Raw genomic sequence first — 24,095 nt, forward strand, 5'->3', positions numbered from 1 at the left:
TATGTTATTAATAATCTAAAGTTATAATTAATTAATAATTCTAAAAAAAGTTATAATTAATTAATTATATTTAACATAATTTAATTCAATAAATAAATAATTATTCAATTTATTTTAAAATTAATATAAAACAATAATTTTTCGTACTTTTAAAATATAAATTATCATTAAAAGCTATATAAATTATTAATTAATATTATTAATTCTGAGTCCTTGTATTAACCAATTGTATATTTATCACAATTTAATTCAAGTTTAGACAATTGTAAATTCAATTTACTTCAAATAAATATAAAGGCAAACAATTAAGGCACCATGAAGTTAAATATATACTCTCTCCGTCTCATTTTATTTGCTTGTTATTCCTTTTTGACATATCCCAAAATTTTTGTAAGGTTTCTAAATTTATACATTTAGACAATTATTTTTTCCCAAATAATATTTATGGTTATTCATTAAATGAAAGACTTTTATTAATATTTAAGGCTAAAAATGATAAAATATTTTGGTTGACTAAATTCATAATATGCATATTTTGTCAAATCATACAAACAAAATGGAACGGAAGGAGTATATGTTATTTCTTTGAATCTTACGTGGCAGCACTAAAGAAACATCTGTCAGCTATATAGTGTTTAAATATTACTTCCTCTATCCCGAAAAGATAGTTCATTTTTTCTTTTTTGTTTGTCTCAAAATATAGTTCACTTTTTTTTTTTTTTTTTTTTGCATTATAGTTAATATTTAAATTGTCTACTATACCCTTATTAAATTTATCTTATTTTCAATAACCATCATTAATTCTTAGTTATTATTTTAATATATTTTTGTATATTTTCAACATATTTTGTATATTCCAATTATTCAACCATATTATGAAATAACATGTATATTTTTGTTCCCTATGAAAAATTCTTGGCTCTGTCACTACAATTTACCAATTCTTTGGATTTGTAAGGGTGCGTGCATAATGAAAAATAAAAAAATCAAAAGCGCATAAGATAATTGGTGAAGTGAGCAATTGAAATTTGGAGGCAAAGACCAAAAAAAAAATCTTATTCATGAAGTACTTGTATTTGGTTTGCATTATCAATTTTACTTTCCAGAAATTAGATCATCTAACTTCTCTCACATAAGAGAAGTAAGTTCCTCAGAATGACTAGGGAAATTGCACTTCTCCGGTTAAGTGCAATGAATTTACTATTTTATTATATTATTTAAATATACTCAAATTTATATTATAGATATTATTGTAATTTATTGTTTGAGAGCAATTTATTTTCAAAAAGTTGATTTGCATACCAAACATGTTCAAATTATAATTTCTGAAAAATAATTTTCTTGGAGGTATACTTTCTGTGAAGTGACATGCCATTTTAAACCAAACGAGATAATACTAAACGCATGATAAATATTTCTTAATTCTTTTAAATATTGTTTCATAACCACACATTACTAATTTTAGTCCAAAAAATGGTGAATTCTCTATATTTAGACAAGTTTTGGACTAATTTGACTAAAAAACTGACTTTTTTTGGGTAACTTGTTTATTTGAACCAAATTGAGAAGACGAAATGAGACTTTTTCTAATAAAGTTTCTATGATATCACAAGCATAAGATTCTTTTTTTTGATTAAGATTGCAAATAGGGAAATTAGTAGGTGGGAATGATTTGCAATCACAAGTTATTCAAATTTAAAAGTATTTCAATTCAACATGTTAATTTATAAAGGAAATTGCCATAATAGGTTAAGTATGGTGGCTTGTGGAGACTTGTTAATAAGGAAAAAATTGTACTTTTTAATATAAAAAATAATTTTTTTTTTGAAAAAATAGTAATAAAGATAGTTGAATATTAAGTTTGTGATTTAAAAATAGTTATCGAAAGAAGAAAGAAATTGAGACACAAATATCATATGCATTTTACTTTAATTTTATTTGGAGAAAAAAAGGGAAAACAAATAAATAACAAGAAAACAAAAGTATAAAACCACATGTGATGAACAACTCTAGTTTGAGACGTTGCATGTGTAACTAAGAGATTATAGATTTTATTGTAATTTGTTGTTTGAGTGCAGTTTACTTTCGAAGAAGTTGATTTGCATAACAAACATATTCAAATTATAATTTCTGAAAAATAATTTTCTTGGAGGTATACTTGTTGGCTCAAGGGTCAAATATTAATCTCGAGATTTTGATGATTAAAACAAACAAATAAATTTAAATTATATTATTTGTGCTAATAATATTGATGCAGATTACATATGGAAAGTAATAAATGAACAAGGCAAGTCCTACAAATTCAAGGATTGTCAAGGCATTTGAAGACCCTAGTGGTTAGATTTTTAGGATTCATTGTAGGATAGAAAAAATATCCAATTATAAGTACAAAAATCAATTTACTTCCAAATTATCAAAAAAGGTTTTCGAAACTATCTCTTTAAATTAAAAACTTTTTCTTGCGTTTCTTTTTTCATAAAAATTGGAAAGGTTTACTTTAATTTTTCGAATTTTCTTAAAGTTCGAAATATTCAAATACCTAAATTAAAAAGACTTTGTCTCTAGCAATTTTGGTAATAAGAATAAATCAAATAAAGATCTTATGTACTTCATTTTCGGAAACAAAACCTTCTTGAAGATCCAAAAATCTTGATTTATTTTCTTACCTAAACGAAGGAAGATTGTATTTTAATTCGTTTTGGTAAATAAATCTTTCGAAAAAGATTTTTCAAATATTTACTTTCGAAAATCTTTGTTTTTAAAGGAAAGAAAGATTGTCTCTCATTTGCGTACCAAAAAGATAGAATGTTGACTCAGAAGTTTTTGCTAACAACGACTTCCATATCTTTTAAATAAAGAAAGTCAATATTCTGATTTGAAAAATAGATATTCACTTTCTAAAAATGAGAGTCACAGCCCTCTCTATAAAAAGGCTTTTTCGTTTTTGAAAGAGATGGAGAAAATAGTTTTCGTTTTAAGAGTATTCATCATTGATCATATCTTTTATCTCTCAAAACTTACTCTCTACCCTCTTATTTCTTTTCATCTTAATACTTTACGTTTTATCTTTAAAAGAGAAAAGAATTTTATAACAACTTCTTTTGAAAAAACAGTTAATGGTTTCTAAAACGATTTTCTAATCTTAAAAATTGTTTTTCCTGTACTTATATTTGGATTTCTGTCTGTCTATTTAGATTTTGTAATCTTCAGTAGACATGTTTTATTTGATAAATTTTTGTGTAATAGCTTAGGTGAGAAGCTATTGTGAAATAGGTTCTCAAGTGACTTCTCCGTGAGAGAGATTCTAATGTCTTGAACTGAGTTTCTGTACTCTGCCAAAACAGAAAGGGTTGAGATTAACTAGAACCTTTGGAAAATTTAGTGGGACAAAGGGTAGATCTAGGAGTTGATCTATTGCCTTGTACTATTAGTTTGTCTCTTACCCTTAAAAAGAGATAACATAGTTGAGGATCTCAAGATGAGTCTTAGGGAGTGGATGTAGGCGAGTCAGTGCCGAACCACTATAAATCACTGTGTTGATCTTTTTATTTTCTGAAGTTATGCTTGATAATATTTTACTCATACTTCTGTTTATACTTTAGAAATGCTAAAGTTGTTAATAATTTTGATGTTCTAAAACTGAGATAAGCTTTATATTTTCTGAACATTAGAACTCTGAACTTCTGCTCAGTGAATATACCAAGTTTTAAACTATTCTTCTATTTTCAGTATATTTCACTGTTTGAGTTTCTAATCAATTTTCTAAACTTGATCAAAACTTTGTGAAGCAGTTCAGATTTCAATAACTGTCTCTCACACGGTCTTTTATGATTTTATAAACTTTATAGGGAAGTTCTAATCACAATTGCTTTCCATCATAAAGCAGTTTCAATATTAAAATAAGACATTGTGAAGCAGTTCTAATTGATAGCTCCACTTTGCAAAGTCTTTCTATTTTCTCTGAATAGAATATTGTGAGGTAGTTCTAATCAATAACTTATTATTACAAGTTTATTACTTTTCCGGCTGCAGATAGAATTCTGAGTTTTGTTTTAAAAGTCAAATTGTTATTTTTAGAAAACCCAATTCACCCCTCTCTTGGGTTGTGCCATACATATACGGGACCCACATACTTTCTGCGAAGTGACAGTCCATTTTAAACCAAACGAGATATACTGAACGCATGATAAATAATTCTCAATTCTTTTAAATATTGTTGACCGCGTCATAACCACACATTACTAATTTCAGTCCAAAGAATGGTGAATTCTCTATGTTTAGCCAAGTTTGGACTAATTTGACTGAAAACCAGACTTTTTTTTTTGGTAAATTGTTTATTTGAACCAATTGAGGAGAGGAAATGAGACTTATCTAATAAAGTTTTCTACGATATCACAAGCATAAGATTCTTTTTTTTTTTTTTTTTTTTTTTGATTAAGATTGCAAATAGGGAAATTATTAGGTGAGAATGATTTGCAATCACAAGTTGTTCAAATTTAAAAGTATTCAATTCAACATGTTAATTTATAAGGAAACTCCCATAATATGTTAAGTATGGTCGCTTGTGGAGACTTGTTAATCAGGAAAAATTGTATTTTTTAAATATAAAAAATAATTTTTTTTTAAAAAAAATAGTAATAAAGATAAGTTTATATTAAGTTTGTGATTTAAAAATAGTTATCGAAAGAAGAAGGAATTGAGACACAAGTATCATATGCGTTTTACTTTAATTTAATTTGGAGAAAAAAAAGGGAAAACAAATAAATAACAAGAAAACAAAGTATAAAAACCACATGTGATTAACAACTCTAGCTAGAGAGGTTGCATGTGTAACTAAGAGATTATAGATATTATCGTAATTTTTGTTTGAGAGCAATTTACTTCCCAAGAAGTTGATTTGCATACTAAACACATTCAAATTATTATTTCTGAAAAATAATTTTCTTGGAGATATACTTTTTGCGAAGTGACAGGCCATTTTAAATCAAACGAGATATACTAAACGAATGATAAATATTTCTTAATTCTTTTAAATATTGTTGACCGCGTCATAACCACACATTACTAATTTCAGTCCAAAAAATGGTGAATTCTCTATATTTAGACAAGTTTTGGACTAATTTGACTAAAAATCCGACTTTTTTCTTGGGTAAATTGTTTATTTGAACCAATTGAGGAGACGAAATGAGACTTTTTCTAATAAAGTTTCTATGATATCACAAGCATAAGATTTTTTTTTTTTTTTTTTTTGATTAAGATTGCAAATAGGGAAACTAGTAGGTGAGAATGATTTGCAATCACAATTTGTTCAAATTTAAAAGTATTTCAAGTCAACATGTTAATTTATAAAGGAAACTACCATAATAGGTTAAGTATGGTCGCTTGTGGAGACTTGCTAATCAGGAAAAATTGTTTTTTTTAAATATACAAAATAATTTTTTTTTGAAAAAATAGTAATAAAGATAAGTTGAATATTAGTTTGTGATTTAAAAATAGTCATCGAAAGAAGAAAGAAATTGAGACACAAATATCATATGAATTTTTACTTTAATTTTATTTGGGAAAAAAAAGGGAAAACAAATAAATAAAAAGAAACAAAAAGTATAAAAACCACATGTGATTAACAACTCTAGTTTGAGAGGTTGCATGTGGAACTAAGAGGTTATAGATTTTATTGTGATTTGTTGTTTGAGTGCAGTTTACTTTCGCAGAAGTTAATTTGCATACCAAACATATTCAAATTATAATTTCTGAAAAATAATTTTCTTGGAGGTATACTTTGTTGGCTCAATGGTCAAATATTAATCTCAAGATTTTGATAATTAAAACAAAACAAATAAATTTAAATTATATTATTTGTGCTAATAATATTGATTGCAGATTACATATGGAAAGTAATAAATGAACAAGGCAAGTCCTACAAATTCAAGGATTGTGAAGGCATTTGAAGACCCTAGTGGTTAGATTTTTAGGATTCATTGTAGGATAGAAAGAACATCCAATTATAAGCACAAAAATCAATTTACTTCCACATTATCAAAAAGTTTTTAGAAACTATCTCTTTAAATCAAAAACTTTTTCTTGTGTTTCTTGTTTCATAAAATCGGAAAGTTACTTTAATTTTTCGAATTTTCTTAAGGTTCGAAATATTCAAATTACCTCAATTAAAAAGACTTTGTCTCTAGCAATTTTGGTAATAAGAATAAATCAAATAAGATCTTAGTACTTCATTTTCGGAAACAAAACCTTCTTGAAGATCCAAAAATCTTGATTTATTTTCTTACCTAAACGAAGGAAGATTTTATTGTAATGCGTTTTCCGTAAATAAATCTTTCGAAAAAGATTTTTCAAAATATTACTTTCGAAAATCTTTGTTTTAAAGGAAAGAAAGATTGTCTCTCATTTGCGTACCACAAAGACAGAATGTTGACTCAAAAAGTTTTTGCTAACAACGACTTCCATATCTTCTAATAAAGAAAGTCAATATTCTGATTTGAAAAGAGATATTCACTTTCTAAAATTGAGAGTCACAGCCCCCTCTATAAAAAAGCTTTTCGTTTTGAAAGAGATGGAGAAAAGAGTTTTCGTTTAAGAGTATTTATCCATTGATCATATCTTTTATCTCTCAAAACTTACTCTCTACCCCCTTATTTCTTTTCATCTTAATACTTTACGTTTTATCTTTAAAAGAGAAAAGATTTTTATAACAACTTCTTTTGAAAAACAGTTCTGATTTCTAAAACGATTTTCTAATCTTAAAAACTGTTTTTCCTGTGCCTATATTTGCATTTCTCTCTGTCTATTAGATTTTGTAATCTTCAGTAGACAGGTTTTATTTGATAATTTTTGTGTAATAGCTTAGGTGAGAAGCTATTGTGAAATAGGTTATCAAGCGGCCTTATCCGTGAGAGAGATTCTAATGTCTTGAACTGAGTTTCTGTACTCTGCCAAAAACAGAAAGGGTTGAGGTTAACTAGAACCTTTGGAAAATCTAGTGGGACAAAGGGTAGATCTGGGAGTTGATCTATGCCTTGTACTGTTGGTTTGTCTCTTACCCTCGAAAAGAAAATAACATAGTTGAGGATTTCAAGATGAGTCTTGGGGAGTGGATGTAGGCGAGTCAGTGCCGAACCACTATAAATCACTGTGTTGATCTTTTTATTTCTGAAGTTATGCTTGATAATATTTTACTCACACTTCTGTTTATACTTTAGAAATGCTAAAGTTGTTAATAATTTAATGTTATAAAACTGAGATAAGCTTTATATTTTCTGAACATTAGAATTCAGTATATTTCACTATTTGAGTTTCTAATCAATTTTCTAAACTTGATCAAAACTTTGTGAAGCAGTTCAGATTTCGATAACTGTCTCTCACACGATCTTTATGATTTTCTAAATTTTATAAGAAAGTTCTAATCACAATTGCTTTCCGTCATAAAGCAGTTTCAATATTAAAATAAGACATTGTGAAGCAGTTCTATTTGATTGCTACACTTTTGCAAACGTCTTTCTATTTTCTCTGAATAGAACATTGTGAGGTAGTTCTAATCAATAACTTATTATCACAAGTTTATTACTTTTCCGCTGCAGATAGAATTCTAAGTTTTGTTTTAAAAGTCAAATTGTTATTTTTAGAAGACCCAATTCACCCCCTTTTGGATTGTGCCATACATATACGGGACCCACATACTTTCTGCGAAGTGACAAGCCATTTTAAACCAAACGAGATATACTGAACGCATGATAAATAATTCTCAATTCTTTTAAATATTGTTGACCGCGTCATAACCACACATTACTAATTTCAGTCCAAAGAATGGTGAATTCTCTATGTTTAGCCAAGTTTTGGACTAATTTGACTAAAAACCCGACTTTTTCTTTTTTGGGTAAATTGTTTTAAGCAAATTGAGGAGAGGAAATGAGACTTTTCTAATAAAGTTTCTACGATATCACAAGCATAAGATTCTTTTTTTTTTTTTTTTTTTTTGATTAAGATTGCAAATAGGGAAATTATTAGGTGAGAATGATTTGCAATCACAAGTTGTTCAAATTTAAAAGTATTTCAATTCAACATGTTAATTTATAAAGGAAACTACCATAATAGGTTAAGTATGGTCGCTTGTGGAGACTTGTTAATCAGGAAAAAATTGTATTTTTTAAATATAAAAAATAATTTTTTGAAAAAATAGTAATAAAGATAAGTTGAATATTAAATTTGTGATTTAAAAATTGTCATCGAAAGAAGAAAGAAATTGAGACACAAATATCATATGCATTTTGACTTTAATTTTATTTGGAAAAAAAAAAGGGAAAACAAATAAATAACAAGAAAACAAAAGTATAAAAACTACATGTGATTAACAAGTTTAGCTTGAGAGGTTGGATGTGTTACTAAGAGAAAGGCATTACCATTTACTACTTTTTCGGTTTCATTTTAATAGTAACAAAAAGACATTTTACTTTATTTCTTTTTCAGCAGTTATTTACGATTTTGAGAGTATATTAATAAATTCTTTTTCAATTTATCCATATTTGGAGATGTATGTTATTATTATTTGACATTTATTTTCACTTTTTGTCATTACTTCAATCATATTATTTGTATTAAAAGTTTGACTATACACATAATTAAAAGTTTTTCATTATATTAAGGCATGAGAAAATGAAAAGGAAATACTAATCTGATAGTTACTTTAATATGAGTTAAAATTAGCATTGGTCTTGTATCTAAATTAAATGGAGAGTTTTTAACTTAAAAAAAATAATTTAGACATTCTATATATTTTTAGAAAATCGATATGTTCTAATCATTTTTTTAAATTCTTGTTGCTATTAAAATATAACAGAAGAAGTACTATTTGTTTCATTCGTGGAGAGTGGAAACTAATAATCATCTCAACAAATTATTCGAAAAAATTCATTTTTTTTATAAAAAATGAATTGATAAATCATAAATGAAAACTTTGAATATTCCTTCAATAGAGAGTCAATTCATATAATGTTTAGTTCATGACTCATCTAACCTCTTAACAACTCAAATTCAAAAATCAAATATGGTTATAAATTAGGAATAAAGGCCAATTTGGTCCTTAAACTTATTTAGCAACATAAAAAAGGCTAGATTTGACCTTTTGGGTCAATTTAGTCCTTGAACTTATATAAAATGATTAAAAAAAATCTGATTTCACTTTTTAGGCCAATTTAACTCATGATTTTATTTAAAATGATTAAAAAAAAGTCATATTTGACATTTTGAGTCAATTTAACCTCCAATTTTTTATTGAACTTATAATGTGAAAATCAATATGATTAAAAAAAAATCATATTTAACATTTTGAGTTAATTTAATATCTAATTCTTTATTGTACTTACAATGTAAAAAGCATTATATAGACATTTATTAAAACTGTAATTGGGATCGAGCTAACTAATTTATTAAAAAATTAATTAATTATAAAATATATAAAAATGATATATGAAGTATATTATATCTCTTTACCTTGATTGATGGTTTTGAAAATTAACCTCTATTACTAGGTTATCGCTTATGAAATCAATGCATTTTTCATATTGAATAAATTAAAGTTATAATGCATGTTTTTAAATTTATTATATTACAAGAAATGATTTTTGTATGGATTTTAAAGTTATATTTAAAAGTGTTGAAAAAGTTTGATCTAAATGTTCTTAGTGTAAGACAAAATGAGATAAAAAGTCAATCATATGACATTAAATCAATCATTAATTTATAAAAATCAAAACAATTTCAAGGGTTAAATTGACCTAAAAAGTGAAATCGGATCTTTTTGGTCATTTTATATAAGTTCAAGTGCTAAATTTTTCTAAAGGTCAAATCTGACGTTTTTTATCCTGCTATACAAATTCAGGGATCAAAGTGACTTTTATCCTATAAATTATGTACATCTTTATAATCCCTAATTGAATTATGAAACTCTCAAATACTTATTCATATAAATAATCAACGATAAGAATATTTATTTCATTAATTCAATCCAGAAAAGTTTAATATATAAAGAGATTAAATTTAGGTGAATAGGCCATACACTCAAACCTATCCTAGATATATTAAGTAAAAAAAATTTGGTCAAAACGTCAAAATTAATTAAAAGCAATATACAAAATAACCACATTAATGCCCAATCTTAGAAACACAGTACTAAAAAACATAGATAAAATCGCAAAAGGTGAGAAGGGTTATTGAGGTAAGAAAAGATTCACCGTACAAGACCATAGAAGCTCAATGGAAAGAATTATATTAGGCATCACCACGGTTCCAAAATCACTGATTTTAGTTTCAAAATCTCCCATTTCGATTATAAAAAGGTGAAATTGGAACAAAACCATTTTAATAGTCTCGGTTTTGGTTTTATTTCAATTTTGAACTAAAATTAAATAATATATTTTTAAACTTTTAAAAATATTCTTTAAAAATTTTGTAGCTTGAATAATAATAATAATAATAATAATAATAATAATAATGAATAAATATTACTATTAAAAAACTAAACCAATTTAATAAAAATTCTTAGAAGTTTAAACAAAACTATAATAAAATAAAAACTATGGGTTATTGTCGGTTTTGACTGGTTCGATTTCGATTCGATTCCGATTTAAATCGAACTGTAGTTATATCTTAACTAAATCCACTTAAAACAAACTAGCACTAAAATAGCAGTAAAGTATAGTAAACACAGCCAAACCCAATGGCATGGGTTTCTAGTCGAGCGGAGCATCTCATCTCTGTGCGGTTGGATACGCAATCATTACTCATATGATCTAAAAGTATAAGAAACCCACCAACTATAGAAGAGAAGAGGGTAGTTGAGTATCTCAGTAACAATTCAACTTAAATATATAATTAGTAGCTTGAATACATAAATTCAATTCTGAATTTTATTATTTTATCTTGTGGTATCCTTAATTGTTATTTTGACCCATTAAATATTTCAATTTATAAAATTATACCAATTAAATACTAAATTTATAGAATTATATCTAATTAAGCACTTCAACTTGCAAATTAATTTATTAAACACTTTAACTTGTACAATTAGATCAATCAAAAACCTATTAGATTGTTAAAAAATATAAAAATTATCGTTTTAAAAACTATATTAATTATCATCAAATCAATATTGTTTCATATTTTGAAATAATCAATGCATCCTTAAATCCATGTATACTCAATGAATTGATGGTTTTATTATATACTCCATTACTGAGACACATATATCATATGCATTTTTACTTTAGTTTTATTTATAGAAAGGGAAAAAATAAATAACAGGAAAAGAAAAGTAAAAAACTATAAATTAATTAGTACTGTAGTGTCATTAACAACTCTAGCTAGAAAGGTTGTATGTTTAACTAAGAAAAACTCATTATTAATTAGTAGTGTAGGCTTATTGAGCCTTACCAACTAAAGGTTTGTTTGACAATACTAGCCGTTGATTGTTAGATATTAACTGTTCGCTGTTTAAGTAGTGGTTGAAAGCCAATATGTTAGCTAACAATAATTATTAATTGACAATTAAATTTCAAATGACAAAAAAAGATATTGAAATATTCACTTGTAGCCATAGAATTAAACTCATTATAGAAAAATCATTTTAATAAATCTAAATTTCAAAATTTAAGGGAGCAAAAATTGAAAAGTTCATTATTTTATAAATAAAATTGAAAATTTTTAATATTTTAGGGGATCCATATTTTTAATTTTAATATTTGCTTGAGTTCAAATGCAAAAATATATAAGCAAACATTTTTTTCTTCTTCAATTATAATAAGCCAAGCATAAAAAAATAATAAAAGAAATATAAAATTTGAAGTTATAGTTGTTTAAACTTGAGACCAAATTAAGAACACTATATATAATTTAAATATAAAATAATTATTTTTGGACCGATGAGTTGGAGCTGTCCATAATAATTGACTTGAACAACTTATCAATAATATGAAAGGGAAAAGATCTAATATAGCATCCATATCCTCTTGAATTCAGTCCAACAAATAATGTGATAATGGAAGGATTTAAATAATTAAGGGAGGACTGTAAAAAAAATTTCAATAAAAAGACGCAAAACACTAACAAATACTCTCTCATCTTCTAAAAGCTATTTTATATATCAGGTTACCAAATACTATAATCTAGGCAGATAATATTTTGATAAGTTCAAAACACTAAAAGTTATTCTAAACGCTGTTACCAAACACATTCTAAAATTCACATATCAAATATGATTTATAAATTATGTACATCTTCATAACCCCTAATTCAATTCTATACCTCTCAAAATACTTAATCATATAAATTTTTTATCAGAAATAATATTTTTATTTTATTAATTCAGTTTAGGAAAAACTTAATATTTCCGAAAATTAAAGGCCAATAGGTCCCGCATACGATCAAACCTACCTAGATATACTAGGTCAAAAAACTTGATAAAAAAACATCACAATTAAAAGCAATATACAAAAATAACCATACGAATGCCCAATCTAAGAAACATTGTACTAAAAGTGAAGTAACATAGATAAAATGCAAAAGGTGAGAAGAGTAATTGATGTAAGAAAAGATCCTCCGTACCAGACCTCTCAAGCTCATAGTTATGGCTGTCGAATCCACCAAAAATAATTTCTGCTATTCTTAATCTAAATAATTTATAGAAAGGGTGAGAAGGGTCGAACCCTAGAGACTAATTTCGATTAATTTAATTTGAAGACCAGAAAATAGAACAATAAAAATAAAGGGGGTTGTTATTGAAAGAGAATAAATTAACCACGAAGTAATTAAAATAAATAAAGAGAGCAACATAAGTGATAGATTTAAATCAATAGGAAAATGATTCAATCAAAGGCAATTCTCAGTATGAAATTCTTTTGATCGATCATTAACTCTAAGATAATTCAATAACTCAAAAAGTAAACAGAATATAATTTTTGAACAAGCATCGCCGATCAATTTTCCTTATTATTAGATTAACTGAGACAAGGCCTATAAATAATACCTAATTAATAGACAACCCTAAACAAGGATAAGATTTAATTCGCCAATTGCTTTTAAGAATTAGAAAGACCATATCCTAGTTAATAAATTCTATAAGCAAGATTTATTTAAATCAGTTGTAAATTCTCATAATACAATCCAAAAACCTGTTTGTGGTTCGATTAATTATTCTACTTTTTTTTTTCGCTTCACCCCCTTTTGCTTTTCATCTTTTATTCACTCTAATAAAATTAGATATGTTTTTCCTACAACAGATCTGTCCCTTTTTTAGTTTTATTATGTTATTTTGTCTCCATTTTTAGAGTTTTTTGTCCCTTCTTTGTGAGGGTGGTCCCTTCTTTGTGAGGGTCTATTACTCATTAAAATAATATGATATTTGATTTATTTGGATAAAGACCTTAGATCTTGATTTTGCAGGTGTGAATCTTCGAACAATGAAGCCTAGTAGTGCGGCCTGTTCCTACATCGATGCTATTGATTTATAGTTGTGTAAACTCATCTGTGTCCATCATATGTTTCAAATTCTTGAAAAAACAATCTAGGTATAGAAGATCCAGAAGAGTTATTATTTTATTGTCCAAATTAATTAACGGACTAATTGTTATAGTGAAGATATATCTTTTATCAAAATCAACTTCAAGCGAAAAAATTTAATATTATATTTTTAACTTTAGTTTCATTGTTTAAAAGAATATGATTCTTTTGGTTTGTTAAAAGACCAATGAACTATTTTAGCTACTAATAGTAGAGTTTTATGTCTGGTCTATATGAGTTTATAATTCTTAATATTATTATTAATGAATTATTTTCAAAAAAAAAAAAAAAAGCAATTATGGACTTAATTTGTTGATTAGCTATGTGCTATCCAATTATATTGAACAATGGGCACTGTTGAACAAATAATAAGACAATAATAGAGATGACATTTCTCATTATATGCAGAAAACACAAAAAGACTGATCGAAATAAAGAAGAAAATATTGCATTAAGATCTCACATCTTTGAGGAATTTTCTACTTTGACCGAAAAGAAAGGGCTTAGCTATGCATGACCTTGCAACAAAAATCTAAGAAAATATTAAACCTAAGAAAACGACTATTATTTCCAAAAAAATGATGATCCCCTTTAATGGACTTAAAGTTCTATTTATAAGAGAGTAGAAAAATCCCTAAACTAGGAAATAAATCTAAAATTAATTACAAAATTAAAGTATTTGAATCCGAGTATCTTTCTAATTTCCTAATTAGTAGTATAGTTGCTTTAAAAGATTTTCTAGAGTAGTCCAATGCTAAATTGTCGATTTTCAGAAGGTTTTAGCAGTCTCTTGAATTCAACTCCAACTTAACATATTTGTCCAAAACTTCAAATTGACCGCAAAAACTCCCTTATCCAATGATTTTAGCACAACCTAAAGAAAAATATGAAAACAAAGTAAAAACTATCTTTTTAAAATAAAAATATCTTCAATTAATAACCAAAAAGATATCATGCTAAATTACAACTTATCACATAAAAGAACTAAATCCACTTAAAACAAACTAGCACTAAAGTAGCAATAAAATACACGAAATACAACCAAGGGTTGTTGTGTGGGCTTCTAGCTAAGTGGAGTATCTCATCCTTTGAGATTTGGGTAACAATCATTACTCATATGAATCTAAAAATATACGAAACCACGAGCTATAGAAAGAAGAGGCAGTTAGTATGTCACATTAACCCAACTTAAATTATATAATTAGTGGCTTGAAACTTGAATACATAAATTCAATCCCGAACTTAATTATTTTAATCTGTAGTACCCTTAATTTTTATTTGACCCATTAAACGATTTAACTTATAAATTTATACCTATTAATACGTTAACTTATATAATATACTTGAACTTAAAAAATTATATCTATTAAACACTTCAACTTGCAAAATCATTTTATTGAAGACTTTAACTTATAAAATATAGATCAATTAAAAACCTGTTAGATTGTTAAAAAAATATAAAATTACCAAAAACTTGGTAACTATCATTAATCAATATTGTTTGATATTTTGAAATGATCACTGCATTGTTAAATCCATGAATAGTTCAATTTTGATGGTTTTTATTATATTCTCCATTACTTTGCTATATACGTTATAAGTGCATGGGGCACCGATAAAAAATTGGGTCTAATAATATTACGAGCTTCTTTAATGTGAGATGATTTTATAGATTTGTTTAAAAGGAAACATTTTAAAATATTTGGAGATAGGAAATGAAGGATGTTTCAAAATGTATCCAACATGGTCTGTGTAAAATTATAATAGAACATATTTTACTTTTGGAATCCAATAACAACCTATGAAAATTTTGACTCAATTTGAAAATATTTTTAAGATGACTGAATACTTGGTTTCCAATTACATTCAAAATGTGGTTTTCAAAGTTTTCAATCTTGAAACATCTTTTGTTAAAAAAAGTCTTCTAATTTTTTGACCAAATGCATAAAGTTACCTCCATATTTTTCGTGAAAAATTTAGTAGCACCTTCAATTTTATTTTATTACCTTTCTCAACCTTCCAAGCTTGAATCTTCATGTTGTTCGTTATATGCTCTATAGCTAATTTGATTGGTTATGCAATAAATATTTTATTATTAATAAAAAGGGCATTTATTTATCTTTATATTCTATTGATTGAATCTTGGAAAAGATAAAGATCATAATAGAATATTGCTTTGCAAAGTAAATTACAATGTGGTTATAATTATGAGGTTTTATTTTGTATTAAAGCAATGTTTCTAAATATTCCTGGTCAATGTTCTCCTCATTATTAGACGATGATAAATGTGTTGAGACTGATATATATTATGTTCTTTCCTTAAGGAAGTAGCTATTCTCATAAGCTCAGATATATGTGATATCTAGAATTATATTGTAGGTGCTTGTTATTTAAATAAGTCTACTGATTTGACTGGCATGAGAATTTCGTATGGAGAGCTATCTGTGTCTATGGAATTCTCAAGTGATGATTATGTAAGTGATCCTTTAACTTGGAATTATAAGCTATCTTGTTTGGGGATAACTATGTTTTGATTTTTCGTTCACATTATTCATTCATGAAAAATAAGTAATGATTATTGGACATAGTAGGAACTGTATGAGGTTACTTGTGTAATTAAGAGATGATTGATCACCCTATGTAAATTAGGAAAAATGTTCTAATTTTTCTCTATTATTATTAATTAAGAAATCATTGCATAAGGTAGAATGAAATTAGCAAATTAGATTTAAAATTCATTCAAATTATCAAGGACTAAGATCAAGAGAACTAACATGATTTAGTAAAGCAGATACACTTCGTGTCTAATTACTAAATCAGAACATTAATGAAGGATATTAATTATACTGATAAATCATGCACGAAAGTATTAAGGTCAAACCACTTTGACTTTCCAAATGTTTTGGGTAGTTATGACATGTTGCTAGACAATGTACTACTTCAAATATTAATTAATTGGTTTAATTCATATTTGTTGCCAACATATTGGAACGTTGAAGTCCCACACATAAGAATGAATATGAAAAAGTAAAAATGGAGAAATCGAATTAAGTATGACTTGATTACAAATAAGCTTTGGGATCTTAAGGGCAAAATTGTAATTTATATTTAATTACAATTTTATGTAAATTATAAAGTATGACTTAATTGATTTATGTCTAAAATTTATCAAGATTAAATAAGCCTAATATTTTTAATTATGATTATTTATTTAAATAGTTAAATAAATAAATAAAATTGATTAAATTGAAAATCCTATTACTATATGTATATGATTTATTTATTTGAAATTGTTTAAATAAATAATAGGCCCCTATATATTTTAGTTATAAACTTATTTATTTAAAAGCTTAAATAAATAATTATAATTTTATTTATAAGATAGAGTTTTCATATATAAGGTTTAAGAGACACTCTAAAGACTGCAGTAGTTGTTCATAGGCACAAAACTAAACATAGAGCGTATGATAGCTAGCACCATCATATACTCTAATCTATCAACCCTCTAAAATAATTTATAGTTTTTCAATTGTTCATTCGTGTAGATATTATTAGAGGCCGGACAACTGGACGCTTATGGTTTGCGACAATCTAGCCGCGTAGGTTAAGTTTGAAGAATCTGCAAAAAAAGTATTCTCTTAAATAATTTTATTGCTTTAATCGTTTAAACAGATCCTGCTGAATAATTATTTATTATAATTATCTTATTCCGGAGCGTATTATTAATATTGAAAACCAATATGTGTCTGTCTTTGTTGTTTAGAAATATGCTTGAAGAATTTCATTTCATGCATCTATTATGAGCTTGCAACAACTTTAGATAAATTCAAGCACAATTAGAGTAGATATCTAAAAAATACAAAAAGAAAAGTAAATAAATTTTATAACAGGAAGAAGAAGTAAGACATTAATATATTAAATTTGTCTGCACATAAACATCTCATAATTTCATGTGGCTCGTACAGATAACCCAAAGGATAATTTATTATTATTATTATTATTATTTTCCAAAAGATAAGAGAAGAAGGAACCACAATCTGGGCCAGGGGATCTCATGAAGAAGCAAATAGCTAATTAATGCCCTAAAGGGGCTGCCTCGAAGGTTGTTAACTAGTAATGAAGCAACGTCACGTATACTCAGTGATGGACTCAACAGTAGTGACATTAAAGTAACGTGTATAGACTTCTGCAAATCCTCTAGCCATCCTAAAGTGTCCTCGCCCCCGACAACAGCAAGCTCGCGTTTTGTCTCTGTCACATGATCTCTTGAGCACAAAACAAACGAACTTCCATTAACTTACCTGTTGTGAAACCAAAATCCATATAGAAAACCAAAACGAAATCTGCTCCTTGGCCAGTTACCACAAATAAGCCCTTTAGCTCTCCCAATGACTTCTGAACTTGGTTCCACACCTACCCTCAAAGCATCATTAGAGGCATAAAGTGACCCAAATGTAAACGGGATGGTCTTGTTAGCTTGGGCTACTAGTACTGTACTCGGGTTTTTGCATTAATTGTTTGATGGGAAAAGAAATGGAGATTGGTCATTTTCTCTTGGTTGTAGTCAGCGGGAATGGTTTTGGAGTAGTAGTTTCCTTGTGCATTTGCTATCATAATAACACAAAGGATCAGAGCCCACATAAAGGAAAATTTTCCTTCCATCTTTCTTTTATCTTTCTCTTCTTCTTCCTCTTATTTGTAAATGTACATATAAAGTTATGAATTGTGGTACATATATACTTTTAGGGAACTTACCTTTCGCTGGGTCCATGAATCCATCTCATATACCAAACTATTGATTTAACGAGGGTATTTCTGATAATTCATTAGGAAAAAATAAACTGATAACTATTTTTTTAAAAAAATATATATTTTTAATTGATTTGATATATAAGTGATCTCATACAACTCGTGTAGGCAAGTCATATCATATACTAGCAATATCTTTTTACGCACGGTTAAGAAAAATAAATAAAACTTAAAGAAAAGAATATATATACAATTTTTATATTATGCTATTAAAGATATGAACATAGATAAATAATAGCAAAAAAATATGGTCATGATCTTTTGGTTGCAATAGAATTAAGGAATAACAACAGTACATAACTTGAAAAATACAACTAGTCTGTCTCTGTTAAAAAATAGACTACAATGTCCTTATAGTTCATTTCCGTCAGACCATGAGATCCTTTGTTTAACTTTTGCATATTATCTGTTAAGTATCTTATAAGATGACGAAAATTCCCTTTTATTTTGAAAAACACAGGGATGAACTAGTTATATTTTTCAAACTATAAAGACTGCACTGTAATTTTTTTGGTATAATATTATAGTACATCTGCTTTGATCTTTATGTTTTCTTGTTGACTTAATAGAAAATATGCAAAATTGGACATAATGACCTAATAGTGTAACAGAAATAAAATTTAAGAACAAATTAGTATATTTAAAAAGACAAGGCAGACTGATTATATTTCGCAAACCACAAGGATCATATTATAATTTTCTAAAATTAATAGATAGACATGTATTTATAGATTAAAGATGAGGAAATTCATAGAGATAAACAGAGAAAAAGAATATAAAATAAAAGATAATAATAGAATTCATTAAAATTTTTTATTTATTTTAGAATTATTTATAGAGGACCAATGACAACTTTATAAGGTTTTAAAGATTTTTCTAATGAATATTTCTTAATTCTTTCAAATTTTGTTGACCGCGTGACAACCACGCAGTGCTTTTTGTCCAAAAATTGGTGAATTGGCTATATGTAGATATATTTTGGAGTAATTTCACTAAAAAATTGATTTTTTTTGGGTAAATTAATTATTTAAACTAAATTCAAAATGCAAGATAAGCCTTTTTCTAATAAATTTTCTATGATATCACAATCATAAGATTCCTTGTTATGCTAGAATTGCAAATAGGGGCATTATTAGGTGAGAATGATTTTCAGTCACAAGTCGATAAATTCAAATAACGTTCAAATTTTAAAAAGTTCTCTTCAATAGCAAATAATCTAAAGTATTTCAATGTAACACGTTAAATTATAAAAACAGTTATGCTCAAAAAAAGAAACCACCATAGCAGTTTACATATGGTCTCTTATGGAGACTTATTAATAAGGATAAATATTGTATTATTAAAGTAGGGTGTGATAAAAAAAAAGTAATTTTTTTAAAAAATACATAGCAATAATAGATAGGTTTAAAAAAATATAAATGAATAATTAACAAGAAAAGAGAAGTATAAATTAATTACTAATGTGATTAACAACTCTAGCTAGAGAGGTTGTATATGTAACTAATTAAGAGAAAGTCATTATTAATTATTTCATTTGTGGGAAGTGGAAACTAATAAATCACCTCAACAAATTATTAAAAAAAAATTCTTTAAATTCATTATTTTCCTAATAAAATTCAAGCAAATAAGTGGAGATAATCAAACCTTTAAAATTAGTAAGCGGAGATAATCAAAAGTAAATTCAAGTAAATAATTGTAGAGATAATCTAGCTATGGGATCTCTATTTATTCTTAGTGCAAATCATGAATAGTTGATTTATGGTGTCCAAATTTCTCTCTCGTATCTAAATGGACCGTTAAAAGCACATGACATCTACTTTCGTAGCTTAACACAGTTAAAACGTTTTATGCCAATTCCTTAAGGAGAAGTAACCTAGGGTAACCGGATTGCTCTCTCGAGTTTAAATGGAATGTCAAAATCATGCGATATCTACTCTCGTAGCTTAACATAATTAAAACTCATTAAGCTGGTGGTAATTCTTTTTACCCTCAGAGAACTTAGTCAATCTCTAGGTCTAAAATTCTACATTAATATGTGGGATTCAATCTAATTTGTCAATCTCTCGATCTATTCAAACAGCTCTAAAATCATGCAAATATGGGTACCGACATATGCACAAACATATTAAATCGAGAATTTTAGCATTTAAATACAAATCAAACTATTCAAAGTTGCATTTTAAATTAATAGATAAATCTCATAACTAGATCTGGATATTTAGCTTAGCATTATTACAAATATATCAACACAAATAAAATACACAAAAGGAATAAAAAACTTAATTAACAAACTTTGAAATTTATTGATTGGTTGGCCTTGTTGTCCACGTCCAAGTTTGCAAAAATCCTCCTCTCCCTTTGTGTTGTAGTAACACTAGTGCTAACAGCTACTGACTCTCTCTCCTTTTTTTTTTTTTTTTTTTTGGAATTCTTTTGATTGGCTACTCCTTCTTCTCATACACGGCAGTAACTGCCCAAGGAGAGTAACCTCTACAACTCCTTTCTTTGCTCCTTATATAGGTTCTTTGCTTAGCTCCCTTTGGTCCACATCACACACACCACTTGCACAAGTTGCATTTGGAAAACTGTCTCCACCGCCCATAGTCAACATGCAACGCATATCATGAAAAGACTAGTTATAGCAAAACGAAGAGTAATTTGATGTCAAACCCAAAGGTTTTATCCAATATAAATAAGGATAATATTGAAAAAATATAATTTATTACACCTTAAAATATTTAAAAAATGACTTATATTTTAAGATAAAATAATCAATTTATAAACGACTTATATTTTGGATAAAAAAAAGTGATTAATTAGTAATAAGGTGACATGGCGTCACCATTAATGTCATTCAAGTAACGCATATAGAATTTAGCAAACCGTTTAGCTATCCTAAATTGTCCTCACCCACCACCCACAACAAGCTCGTTACAGTACTTTTTGAACATATATACATTAATGAATTTCCCCTGAACTTGCTTATTGTGAATCCGAAATCAAATCATTATATATATATATATATATATATATATATATAAAGAAGAACTATTGATTTTTGTTGGGTGTTGACATGACAGTTCTTTTAAAGAGAGATTTGAGTATTTGTATTTAATTAATTTGAGGAAAAAATTGTAGGTTTTTAAAGAAAAAATATGTTTCCCATTAAAAGTCTCTCTATTTAATAATTTGCATAGAGAGTTTTAAATACAATGACTTTTGGATTTACTTATATTTCTTACTTATCATTCATAATTTTTTCAACATTTTTTTTTTTATGTATGCATTTTTATGTTTCAAATTGTTACCCTAAGGGAATATAAGTTCTCACTAATTTTTTCATTAATATTTAAAAATTTTGTTATAGATGCATTTCTATGCTTCAAGTTATGACCTTTAGGGAATAGAAGTTCTCATTAAGTTTTCCATCAGTATTTTGTGTTTATAGAATAATATATTTCTCCTATTTCAATTGACTACATATAAATACTATATTGGCATTCTTTTTTCTTTCAAGTTTATTAAATGGATAACTCACTCATAGGTTAAAATAAAAAATTTCAATTTCACAAGATACATTTAAATCTTAATGTCTATACATTGTTACACTCTAATTTTTTAGCAATTTATTCAATACACATATTTTACATCTCAAAAATAAATTTATTACATAACTGCGCAAAACGCGGAAAACTGCCTAATATATGACTAAAGCAAATTCATTTTCTTGATAAAAAACCTACTAGATATAGCCATAAGCTCTCCACAAGATGTATAAAACTACTTACCGAACCAAACCAACCTATTTCGATTTGATTTAGTTAGGTGTTCAAGAGAAGTTTGGTTACTCTGTTTATTCGGTTTGAACCAAATTTGTTATTTAGTTCGAGTCCGTTGCAATGAAATTCATTAGCTGGGCTTAAAACTAAACCGAAATGGTAAAAATAATCAAAATAGACCGAACAGATTGGTTCAGTTTGAGTAGTTCAGTTTAAATGTTAATTTCAGTTTGGTTCCATCTGTTGTAAAAAAGTTCGATTTGCATTTTGTAGCCTCGATTTGGTATGGTTTGAATCGAATCCAAGCATTTGCTCAGCTGTAGCTCTCCCAATGATTTTTGATGTTGAATTGAACAGACCATTTGCTCATCCCTAGCTTTCCGAATGATTTTTAGGTTGGTGAAAAACCTATCCTCATAGCATCATTAATGGCACTAAATTATTGTTTGGAACAAATGAATTCTATAAAATTTTGTACAATTCATTTGGGAAATCCAAAGTTTTATGTTTGGAATAAAATAAGATACAAATTTAAATTTCTTGAATTAAATTCTATATAAAATTAGGAATACCTAGCTCAAATTTGGTGTAATTTCAAAATGCATTTTACAAAATTAAACCATTGAACATATTGGCAAATTAAACTATATCTATAATCTTACCAAGCTTATTGTTTCTTCTCAAGTAAACTAAGCATACAATCCTTTCTTGTGCATGTGCTAAAAAAAACATATCTAAAATAGAGTAGAACATATCTAAAAAACACAAAAATAAAAGTAAAAGAAACAAAAAAAAAATTATTCTATTCATAGTAGGCAGAAGAGATAAGACATTAATATATTAAATTTGTCTGCACATGAAAGTTTCATACTTCATGTGGCTCATTACAGAAAACCCAAAGGATAATTTATTATTTTAAAAGATAAGAAGAAGGAGCTGAAATTATTTCGAGCACAATTTAGGCTAGGGGATCTCACAAATGTCATGAAGAAGCAAATAGCTAATGCCTAAAGGGTCTTCCTCGAAGGTTGTTAACTACTAATGATGAAACAAGGTCACAGTATACTCAACAATGGCATCACCAGCAGTGACATTAAAGTAACGTGAGTAGAGTTCTGCAAATCCTCTAGCCATCTTAAATTGCCCTCGCCCACCAACCACAGCAAGCTCACGTTTTGTCTCTGTTACAGGATTTTGTGAACACAAAATAAAAGAACTTCCATTAAACTTACCTGTTGTGAAACCAAAATCCACATACATAACCAAAATAAAGTCATCTCCTTGGCCAGCTATCACATATAGCCCTTTAGCTCTCCCAATGACTTGTGAGGTTCGTTCAAAACCTACCCTCAAAGCATCATTAATGGCAAAAAGTGTCCCAAATGGGTTAGATGAGTTGCTATTTTTGGCTTGGGCTATTTGTACTGCACTTGGGTGTTTTCCATTAACTGTTTCATGGAAAAAGAAATGGAGATTGGTAATTTTCTGTTGGTTGTAGTCAGCAGGAATGCTTTCAGAGTAGTAGTTTCCTTGTGCATGTGCTATCATAATAACATAAAGGATCATAGCCCACACAAAGGAAAACTTTCCTTCCATCTCTCTCTTCTTCTTCCTATTTGTAAATATACATATGAAGTTATGAATTGCTGTCTATATATTTATATAAACTTCAACCGGATTGACTTACCTATACGCAATGTATGAACCCATCAATATATTAAACCAATCAAAAATAATTTTTTTGGTTTAAATAAGGATATAGTAATTTTTTAAAAAATTATTTTATAATTGGTTTGGTATATAGGTGGTGCATAAATTGATATAGGCAAATCATATCTTATAACTAGCAATAGCCCTATAGCACGGTTAAGAAAAAAAAAAATTAAAGAAAAGAATATAAATAAATTGTTGATAGACTGTGGAGTAAAAGTTTTTATATTATGC

General features: G+C 27.2%; 2 pseudogenes; both read right to left on the bottom strand.

Annotated features, from left to right (window-relative positions):
- Positions 1-17,673: 17,673 nt before the first annotated feature.
- On the bottom strand, positions 17,674-18,241 carry LOC149494508 (dirigent protein 4 pseudogene; annotated as a pseudogene).
- A 4,687-nt stretch (positions 18,242-22,928) lies between these two features.
- On the bottom strand, positions 22,929-23,766 carry LOC149494509 (dirigent protein 4 pseudogene; annotated as a pseudogene).
- Positions 23,767-24,095: the final 329 nt, after the last annotated feature.

This window comes from Jatropha curcas, chromosome 7, assembly GCF_041381405.1.
Source record: "Jatropha curcas cultivar XTBG-Jc1 chromosome 7, XTBG_Jcur_1.0, whole genome shotgun sequence".
NCBI classification, from domain to species: Eukaryota; Viridiplantae; Streptophyta; class Magnoliopsida; order Malpighiales; family Euphorbiaceae; genus Jatropha; species Jatropha curcas.